The sequence below is a fragment of the Dasypus novemcinctus genome, chromosome 1, assembly GCF_030445035.2.
Source record: "Dasypus novemcinctus isolate mDasNov1 chromosome 1, mDasNov1.1.hap2, whole genome shotgun sequence".
NCBI classification, from domain to species: Eukaryota; Metazoa; Chordata; class Mammalia; order Cingulata; family Dasypodidae; genus Dasypus; species Dasypus novemcinctus.
The window spans coordinates 116416234-116427318 of NC_080673.1; positions in this window are offsets into that span (position 1 = coordinate 116416234).

Here is an 11085-nt window from a genome sequence, read left to right on the forward strand (position 1 = left end):
TAAATGGATATACAAGTATATATATAACAAATACAAGTTATCATGAACATATTTTGGTTTTCCTTTTTATGGGTACACGATACCCATAAATTTATATCCCTATCACAATATAATTAACCTGTCCCTTTTGATTGATAGTTGGGTTGTTTTCAATTTTTCTAAGCCCATTTAGATATGGTGGAAACATCAGTGAATAAAGCAAACTCCTTGTCTTAATGGAGTCACATTCTAGTACATTCTAGTAAGTGAGACAAACCATAACAGAATATAAAAATTATTGAGAAAGAGTATCCAATAGTGGAGTCAGGGAAGAAGTCTCTAAGAAGCAGCATTTTGGGGTAGAAGTATGTGCAAAGCAAGACACAGTCCATGTAAAGATGTACAAAAAGAATACTTGAGGCAGAGGGAAAGAAAGTGCAAGTCCACTCACTGAAGAAGGAACCAATTTCCCTGAAGAACAGAATGAATGCCAGGGAGGCCAGGGTGGAGAAGCTAGAGAGTGAACTCACAGGTAACAGGTAAGAGGAGTAGGCATGGCCAAATTATTGAAGACCACATAAAGTCACAGTAAGACTCTTCCGTTTATCGGAGTGTGAGGGGAAGACTTTGGAGGATTTTGAGGTGGGATATGAGACACCTGATTTATATTTTTAAAATAGGTTATCTTCTTTATTCTGTAGAGAATTACAGTAGAGTGGGAAGTGATGAAACAGACCAGTTTAGAAGCTATTCATGGCATGGAAAGAGATGATAGTGATGGAATAGGATGGCTATTGAGGAAGGAGTGATAAATGTTTGGATCTAGTGCATATTTTTAATCAGACAAAGAGGGCTTGTTGATGGATTGAAGGTGAGGTAATGTGGAGCAGTCAGGAATGAGTCCTATATTTTTATCTTAAGCAATTAGAACAAAGAGGTTGTCATTTACTGAATTGGGGAAGTATGAATACGTGGGTTTGGAAAGGGCAGTGCTTGGGGACTGTGGGGGAAAATCAAGAGTTTGATTTTGATATGTTCATTGGAGGTGTCTCTTAGAAATGCAATAAATGTGCTTTTACATACATATTTGCAAAGTAGTGCAAATACATTATAAAGTAAATCACTAAATATAGAAATGCAGCACAAAGGATAAGATCATAAAAATTTTGAAAAAATATTGTCAAAATGACTTCCCAAAAATATTTGTAAGGATTTAAACTCTGATAAGGGATTTTGATATTGTTTTGAATTTGCTCTTGTAGGCAAAATGAAAAATTTGCCTTATTTCCTTGGCATATGAAGGAGATAGAAGTATTCTTTCCTCATAAATTTCCCCCAATGTTTAGTTTTCCCAAAGGCATTGGTGTAAATAATGAAGACATTTTATTTATCTAATGAGGTAGCTAAATATTTACACTGAGGTTAGCAATTAGGAAATCTCAACACCTTGTTTTTTAGTTTAAAAAGTCATTGAACATGTTTTGTTTTAGTTCTGTCCTATTGGGCAATTGCCATATGTAGGCATACTAAAAAATATGTAGACTACTAAAAAATACTCTACACATATTACCCAAAAAAAACTCTAAAAATAAATCCTAGTATTAATTTAAGTGCAAAGAAGTAAACTTCCTTTTTTAATTGTTTTGGTTTTAGCTCTTTATTAGTGAAACTCAGAGAAATACCTGGAAGCATAATACTGAGTTCTCTTTATCCCTTTTTCTTGCATACTATACAGCCTCTTCTTTATAAGTTCTAGCTGAGTTTCTAAATATCTTTCTATGACATTCTCCATCTTTTAATTCTCCCGAAGGATCCTAATTCCTACCTAGGGTGTGCAGGGCCTGATCAAGTATTTTTTGTGGGGTCCTTGTCTATATAAAGAATTTAATTTTAAATGTATTATAAAATTCTTAGATCCATGTGATGAAGTTGGTTTTTTGATGAGGATTTAGAAGAATGGAAAGAACTTATTTGTTTATTGTCCAATCAGTGCATGTAAAGATTCTTTGTAGTATCCAGGCACCATTTCTTCTCGTTCAGACCCAGGAACAATGTCTTTGCTTTTTATTATCAAATATACCATTTCCTGCTGATTTAATATCTTTCACCACAAGAAAGGGTAGCAATGCTGTTATTTCTCATAATGCCATGGCTCTTTGGAACCTGTTGAAATTCACATATTGAAACAAAATGAATCTTCTAGCCTCTGCAGTTCCCTACTACATTTATTTAATATTGGTTATTACATCATTACTCTTGATATTGTATCAGCTGATATCCTGCCAGTAAATATTGACTTCCAATGACTCAAAGATTATTACTGCACTTCTTTTTTTTATAATTAAGTTCTTTTTATTTTTTTAAATTTTTTTATTTATTTCTCTCCCTTCCGCCTCCCCCCAGTTGTCTGTTCTCTGTGTCCATTCACTGTGTGTTCTTCTGTGACCGCTTCCATCCTTATCAGCGGCACCGGGAATCTGTGTTTCTTCTTGTTGTGTCATCTTCTTGTTGTGTCAGCTCTCCATATGTGTGGCACCATTCCTGGGCAGGCTGCACTTTCTTTCATGCTGGGCGAACTCTCTTTACAGGGTGCATTCCTTGTGCGTGGGGCTCCCCTATGTGGGGGACACCCCTGCGTGGCAGGGCACTCCTTGCATACATCAGCACTGCACATGGGCCAGCTCCACATGGGTCAAGGAGGCCCGGGGTTTGAACCATGGACCTCCCATGTGGTAGGTGGACATCCCATCCATTGGGCCAAGTCCACTTCCTGATTATAGCACTTCTTTGATGACAGCCACAAATTCAAATCTTACCCACAATATGCATGGGAAATGTGATCATTTGTTTTCTGGAGATGTTAAATTTATCTTTTAGAATTTTATGGCATAATAGAGAATGGCACATCTTCCAATCATGTCCTGTCTTGAACTCTTTAGGCCATAATCATTGCATTCCTAGAACGAAATCTCTTTCAATGTTGACCAGACCCCTGCCTCTTATATAAAATCACTGTCAGGGAGGGGATTATACAAAACAAAATGAGCATGAGGAATGTCCTCATCTGGGAAGGTGTAATCCCAATGAGGAAGAACATGGCATCACCACATCGATCAGAAGATTCCATAATAGTCTTGAAAGTCCTCAGAGGAGACTGACACATGGCATAGTTCTGCAAAGGGGATGGGGTGACAGCACTGGGAACCAGTAGCAGAGTCTTCACAGAATAAAGGACACTGGATGCCATTCGGAAGCCCTTGGGGATTGTACACCAGAGATGACACCACGATCAGATCATGGATAGTGAGAGTAGACACATGGACCCATATATGTGGGTTTGGGTAGTGGGCCTTAGATAGCTCAGAGCCCTGAATTAGTCTTATGTCTTAATGCGACGGCTTGCTCGGTCTGTAGAGGTGGGGTCTGGCTGCAGACGAGGGGTCGGTCCAGCTCAGGACGAGGGGTCGGTCTCACAGGGGTTGCGCGGTTCGGCTGACGGGGTCGCCCGGCGAAGCCGGCGACGAAGGGGTCGCCCGGAGAAGCAGGCGACGAACTGGGGACAAGGGAGGCCAGGCCCTTGTCAGGGGCTCTCAGGACTGGAGGGCGCACGGCAGAAGAACTACCACGGAGACGAGGTAAACACACAAGTCCACTTTATTGAGGGAGAGGCAACAGTTTTATAGGGGCTGGGGAAGGCTGATTGGTTGAAGCCACGCCCTGTTCTGATTGGTTGCTGGTGAAAGGTCAGTGGGAGGTACTGGACAGGGGAGGGGTGGTGATTAGGGATTGGCTGTTGCTGTTGCTGGGGGAAGGGGCAGGGTTTAGTGATTGGTGGCTGCTGTTGCTGGGGTAGAGGGCAGACTTGAGTTTCCCGCCCACGCCTGGCTGTTGCTGCTGTCGGGGGGAGGGAAAAGGGAAGACTGGATTTTTCCGCCCACGCCTGAATGTTGCTGCTGTCGGGGGAGGGGAAAAGGGCAGACTGGAATTTTCCGCCCTGCGCCTGCGCAGGGAGAAAGAAGAAGAAGGGTGCCGCCCCACAGGCATCGTGTGGCGCCATCCGGGAGGAGGGGCGGCCGCGGAAGCATGGCTGCCGAGAAGGGGAGACCCGAGGGCACTCTGCGCCCATGCCGAGCTCCCTTCAGGGGTGGCGGTGAGTCCGACCAGCCACCCTATTATGGGGGCAGTGGCTTGGCCTGCCGCGGCTGCTCCCCCGCCAGGCCAGCAAACCACACTTCAGCCCGAGGGGTGACCGCATCTTAATAAAAAGTGAGAATTGCCCCAATCTGGCCTGTCAGCATCATTCTGATAGTCCAATTTCATGTGATCCTGAAAAAGAAATACCCACCAACCAATGGGAGAAATCTGCTTACAAGGCCACCTCTTGACCCGGGACCCAGCAACACTGTAGATGCAAGGCCAGGAGCTTCTTGGAGTATCTGGTCAACCCTATGTGCAGGTTAGAGGGATGGAGAATACCCCAAAGGGGAAAAACAGGACCAGCAAAAGAGGAGAACTTAGATTATTACAAGGATGACATTCCAAAAAGAAAGGGTCTCTGAGGTACAGGGGCTGGGATGGGTACACCAATTTTCCAGGTTTAAGAGTGGTACTGCTGAGCTACTCTAAATTTATGCATAGCTTAAAGGGATGCCAAAGCTAATGAATGGTTGGAGAGAAAACCTAAGATTTAAATCCTGTATCTTGGTGTATGATGTTTCCAAAGATGAGATTAACATTGAAGTTCTTCATTTACACAGAGCATGACACCCAAAAGACCCATCCCAGATTTGTCCATCAACCTTACAGTATGTCCATCACACAAAGGCTTGTGGGAAATGGCAAACCTCGGGCCCATCCCAAACTTAAGAACTCAGAATCTGCACATTAAAAAGACCTCTAGTTGAAAGGTTTAAGAGGTTATATTTTTTATTTCCTTGTTTGTTTGTTTTGTTTTGTTGCCCAAGGACAGCAAGTTTCTATTTTTGTATGTAGAGTAGTTTTGATTTCCCAAAGCGAAATGGGGGAGGACTGCATCTTGTTTTGTCAAATTCAGATCAGTTGCTACAGTTCAGGGCTGTGATATCAGAAACATCCCAACAAACCGCAGAGAACCCAAGACCTAGGGCATCAGCTAACATACAGTCAGCTAGCTCACGTTCTCTGTTATTTTAACAGAAGACAGAATCTTCTTGGAGAGGGGAAGAGTCACAAATAGAGTGATTCAGGGCTATTTTCTATGTAACTGGTTGCCAATTCACAGCCAAATTTGATGATCAGTCCAATAGTTTTGTCAACCTCGGTTCCTGTTTCTCTCCAATCCCAAGCCTGGTTATTCCCTGGTCACGTTTTGCAGTCCTTATAGGTTTTAGCTGAGCCTTGTAATTTCATTTGATTCCAGGAGAGGGAAACAATTTCAGGGGAAAACATAAGGAACTTTAACCCACAACTTCTCTCCCCTCAGAGTTGTATTCTTAAATAGTGCACAATTTATCTCTCCAAGACATTGCTTTTTATGATGTTAGCTTTGAATTTATCGCAGCTTCATATGAACTAGGATATTCTGAACATATGATAACGATAACAAATCCAACATTTACCTCTGTGATCATTTCTTCACAAATTATTCAAGAAACCATAGGTAGGAAATGCCGACTCTTGGGTCTTAGTTTCCCAGCTGCTAAAACAAATACAATGGGTAGGCTTAAACAATAGGAATTTATTGGCTCACAGTTTTGAGGTTAGGAGAAATCCAAAATTGAGGTGTCAGCAAGGCAATGCTTTCTCCCTGCAGACTGCGGCGTTCTGGGGCTGGCTGCCAGTGATCCCTGGTCCTTGGCTTTTTTGTCACATGGCAATGCACATGCCGATGTCTTCTTTCTCCTTCAGGTTCCATTGACTTTTGCCTTCTTCCCGTGGGTTTCTGTCTCTGTCTGAATTTCATTCTGCTTATTAAGGGTTATAGTAATTCAGATCAAAGCCCAGCCTGATTCAGTTGGGTCACACCTTAACTGAAGTGACATCTTCAAGAGATTCTCTTTACAATGGACCCAAACCCAACAGAATGTGGACCAAGACCAAGAATATATCTAAATGGGGGTACATAGTTCAATCCACTACACCTTGCCCTAAGGGCCCCCACACATTTTCTATACTTTGCTTGCTTTTGTATTTAAAGGTTGTTAGGTGGCACATAACTCCGTTTTCAATTCACTTCAAATATGGGAGGTGTTTTGCCTAAAATCGTTTCTTTATTTGATTGAATATATTACATCTGATCAAATTTGCCTGTCAGCTACTTGCAGCAAGGATGGAACTGTAGAAAAGTTAAGTGGCATGGATTTGATGGGAATCTTTTATAGTAATGGTAATCACAGTCAAATCACAAGTCAGCACATTCTTTCCTAGGACTCAATCACCACCAATTCAAACCAGCTTCACAAACCCAGTGTACGATTACGAGAATAGTCATAAGTTCACATTAAATCCTTTATGAAAAGCAAAATCATTTACCTATTGAACCCTAATAATGATCTAGAATTCATACTTCATTTCCCAATGGTTTTTATTTGTGAATGTGAGGTTAACTTGTGTAAATTCAGACTTAAATATTCTCAAACCACCACCCAAAATCTAAATTACTTGTTCTTATAACTAGTTCCATTAACTAAGACTTTTCCCCTTCCGTTTCTCAGCACCTATTACTTTCTTAAGGCCTTTTACTCATCAGTTCTTACTTTGCCCAATTACTTTGGTGCATTTTTTATGCCCCAGAGCTGGGCCTTTGGGAATAACCAGAGATGTAGAGAAAAAAACTTTAACATGAGAGTTAGGCAGAACTTACGTTTATTACCTCTGCAGAAGTGGGAGCCAAAGTCAGTCTAAAGTGACTCAGACCTGACTTCCTGTGTTACAGTTTTACTGTTACTTAAATATCTAAGTTTCTACTTAGAATATGCTTTGGTTATGCATAAATTTTTATGCATATGGATGAACATACATAGCTAGTTATATAATTGATTATATAATATATAAATGATTAGTATGTTCAGGAAACTATGCTTGCACATACATTTCATGATCAAATAAGGGGCGGATAACTCTACTCCTGGATGAGACTTTTACTATGTTAATTAAGCAAGTTGAAGTGAGGCAACCAGGGGCTTCTTCTATGTGGGTTCAGCCAACTGACTGAAGGTGGTTTTCATACTTCATTGCTTCAACAGAATGTTCTTGACCACAAGAAACAGAACGTGGCACCAAGAGAGGGTTGCGTCTCATTACCTTCCAATTTACATATAATTCTTTCCTTGTATCCTAGCAACATGGAGAGAAACAAGTTACTTTTAGGTACCTGGTCATCCTACATCCATCACATTTAGCCCTCTGCTTTCCTCCATTATACTCTTTCTCTTTTCTGGAACTCCCTTCTCCCTTCTGCATCCCTCCCTACACTCTAATCTGGTCTAAAAGCATACACTATTTTTCAGTCACTGAAACTATTTCCTACCACCTGTGTAGACGTGAAAGAAGACCACTTGATGTTGAATTTACTTTGGAATGACATCGTTTAAGTATATTAAACAAAATTGTAACCACAAGTTTCCCTTACTAGCTAATAATATTGTGAATTTGAAAGCACTCCTTTCTGTCTTAGTGAATTAATATAGACTTTATGCAAGATAAAGTCTACACCAACTCAAAGACTTTTTCAAACCGAAACAAGTTTGTTCTACAATTCAAGAAAATGTATTCATTCAGCATGAATTTTGCTGAACAACTTTCAAAAGAAACATATGAGACTAGGCTGTATTAAAAATCAGAGATGCAGTGCTCTCTTTCAGGATCCATCGGTGGACGGCTGTGGACAGGAGCAGAAGTCCACCTTCACACCCGAGGCCCAGCGGGCAGGAGTTGAGGCAGGCAGGAGCAGGGAATGAGGGAGGGCCAGAGAAAGTCCTGCAAGACTTCCCACTGGGATGTCTCCTCAGGAACCGGGTCGAGCCACCTACACATGGTGTAAGAGGAAGAAACTATCTTCATCTGCAAGACTGAGGGGCCACAATATAAGGTAGAAAAGGGCTAGGAGTGGCTATTGAGTAGACCCTTAATTATAACCCCATACTCCAGTTAGATCTCTTGCGTAAGAGGGAAAGAAAATGGTTGGAAACCCCCAATGTTCAACTTTTTATGGACCTGTACTGGGACAGGAACCTGAGAGGCTCTTGCCAACCATGCTATGAACAAGGAAAACCCCCTTCTTCATAGCCTACCTAATTACTGAGGCAGGCTAGTTTAGGGAATGAGAGGAGGAGACTGGGATCTGGCAGAAAACCAGGGCTCTGAAACACGTGGCCATGGAACACGCCTGGAACCCCTCCAGGGAAAGACCCCCTCCAAAAAAAGGAGGCTGGAAGAACTTCATGAGAATTCCCCATTTGGAAACAGATTTGTCCAGAATCAAGGAAAAGCCCTGGATACTCTCAAGGGGCCTTGTTAGTTCCCCACACACCTGGGAGAATTGACAGGTAGGGTAACCAATCAAAACAGCAAACACGGGGACTCCTCCCCCAAACATTAACAAGGGGAGTGGTAATTAATAATTTAAAAAGCAACCACATGAGTGCTCTGTCTTCTGCCTGGACCAGCTGGCAAGTATACCTAGGACCCATAATCTGTTCTTTTCTCCCATTTCTATTCTCTTTTCTCAGTTCCTTAATAAACTACTGGCCTAACTGAAAAAAAAAAAAATTAGAGCTGAAGATACCATCCTTGCTTTAAAGAAGTTTACAGTAGAGCAGGGAGGGAAACATGTTTGTAAACAACTGCTCACCAAAGCTAAACAGTGTTAGTGCCCTTGAAAATTTACTAACATGATATGGGAATACAGAGCATGATTAATTTTGGATGGGAGGACAAGTCTTTACGGAGGAGATATAATTTAAGAAATTAAAGAGAATGAAATGCAAGAACATCCCGTGACAGATAGAACCTAAGAGTGAAAGTGTATGTTGCTACAAGATGTTGCTTTGGGAGTTGTATGCTTGTCCAGGGTCAACAGGGATCACATGCCTGGGGACTTCAGGGAATGAAAACTTGGAAATAATGTTTGGTGTGCAATAGAATAGAGCCTTGAAAAGTATGCAGAGGATTTGGACTTTATTGAGGCATGAAACTGTGAAAGGGTGGTGTACATAAAATGACACTGTCAGATCTGCATTTGAGATAAACAAACCTGGTGTTGAAATGAGACATAAAGCAGAGGGAAAAAATCATAAAATAAATAGCAGTATATTTATGCTAAACACCACAATATACAGTCACAAGATAATACCATGCAAAATTTCAAATTGATTTAAGTATATTTATATGAACCATAGAGTAATTTACAGATTATCTATCACTGACCTTGAAAAAAGTGAAGTTGATACATTGTAGCTGTGTTTTATTTATTACATTACACCCTGCTTTATTTCCAGAAAGGATTTCAGATGCTTACATTATCTAAAGTTATAAAGAATACAGGTCTAGAGGCACTGACAGAGTGCAATAGAAGGATAGCTTTTTAGATTCAGGGCTAATATAATAATAATTATATTCATCTATTGTACTGTTCATGATACATAATTGGTTCAATTCTACAAACCTTTACTGAGCACCTACTCAAGGGAGCTGTACTAGGTAGGAACCGAGGATAAAAAACATAATTTTAAACTTTTCCAACGAGAATAGAAATCATATTCTTTTTTGGTAATTATAATATAAAAGGGATTTAATCCTTTCAAACACTAGCAAACATACACATTGCTGATTGTACCCTGAGACACTTCTCTTTGAGCCTTAGTGTATTTACTCCTTTAATCTTCACAACCCCCTGATGTAAGTATTACTATTGGCAAGAATTTACAGATAAGGCAACTGTAAAGTTTAAGCGCATTGTCCAAGGCCACTTAGTAAACGGTGGATGGAGATCGGTTCCAAGGTCCACGCTCGCAATCTTTTCGCTGCAGCACCTCTCATGTGAGGGGATTATATTTCTTCATTCTCGCCCAGTTTTTCTCTTATTGCTCGGGCTGCTTTTCCCTTTCTCCTCTTCGGGACCTTCCTCTTCCTCCTGCTCCTTAAATACTGCTGTTCCTCCGGTCATGGTTGCAGCGAAGGTGCGGGGAATTCTAAGACCGCCCCACGGTTTGGTCCCACGAGGGCACGCCCTGCCTAAGCCCTAGACCGTGAATGGGACGCGTTTACGCCAGTTACCTGGTTGAAGGGAGATCACACCAATAAATCTAACCAAAGCCCATGAGATGTTTTTTGTTTTGCTTTGTTTTGTTTTAAGTGGGTGGTTTTCTCAGGCCAGTAGACAAAGCAAAGTCAGAAAAATTCTCTGCCCTGGCTGGCCTGTAAGCAAGACGAACAGTCATTTTGTGAACTGCCTATGGAGAAGAGCGGCCTCTTGGAGCTGGAAACAGTCCCCAGTGGACAACAAGCTGGAAAATAGGACCAAGGTCTTGCAGCTGCAAGAAATCAATCCTGCCAACCCCAGTGAACTTGGAAGAGGATCATGAGCCTCAGATGAGATCCTGAACCCGGCTGACACCTTGTTCTCAGCCTGGCGAGACCTTGAGCAGAGAATGCATCCACGCTCTGCCTGGACTTCTGACCCAAAGAACTGTGAGCTAATAAGTGGGTGTTGTTTTAAGCCACTGAAAATGTGGTCTTTTGTTATGCAGCAATAGAAAACTGACGCAGGGAGTCACAGTAGTGGAGTCTTTTTCCCTGATGAAAAACCTGGTAACTTCCACTCCCTCCTTCCAAAGTGTATAAAATATTTAAGAAATAAAATCAAAGTTCTCTTTTTGTAAACGTCTTGTAAGGTATATGAGTCAGCTGTGACCTCTCCCTGTTTTTCTGTGAAAATATTTTTTGTTAAGTGTTTTAAGTTCTGTGGGGTAATATTCATATATTCAGATATATTTATTTTCTCTGTAAGAAAATGTTATGACATAGTGACTGATCCTGAAGAAGATGGAATTTAAGAGATAAAAGTACAGGTGATCTGGAGTATGTGTTTGTCTTGTTTTGCTTTTTACTTGACTACCTCCTCTTGGG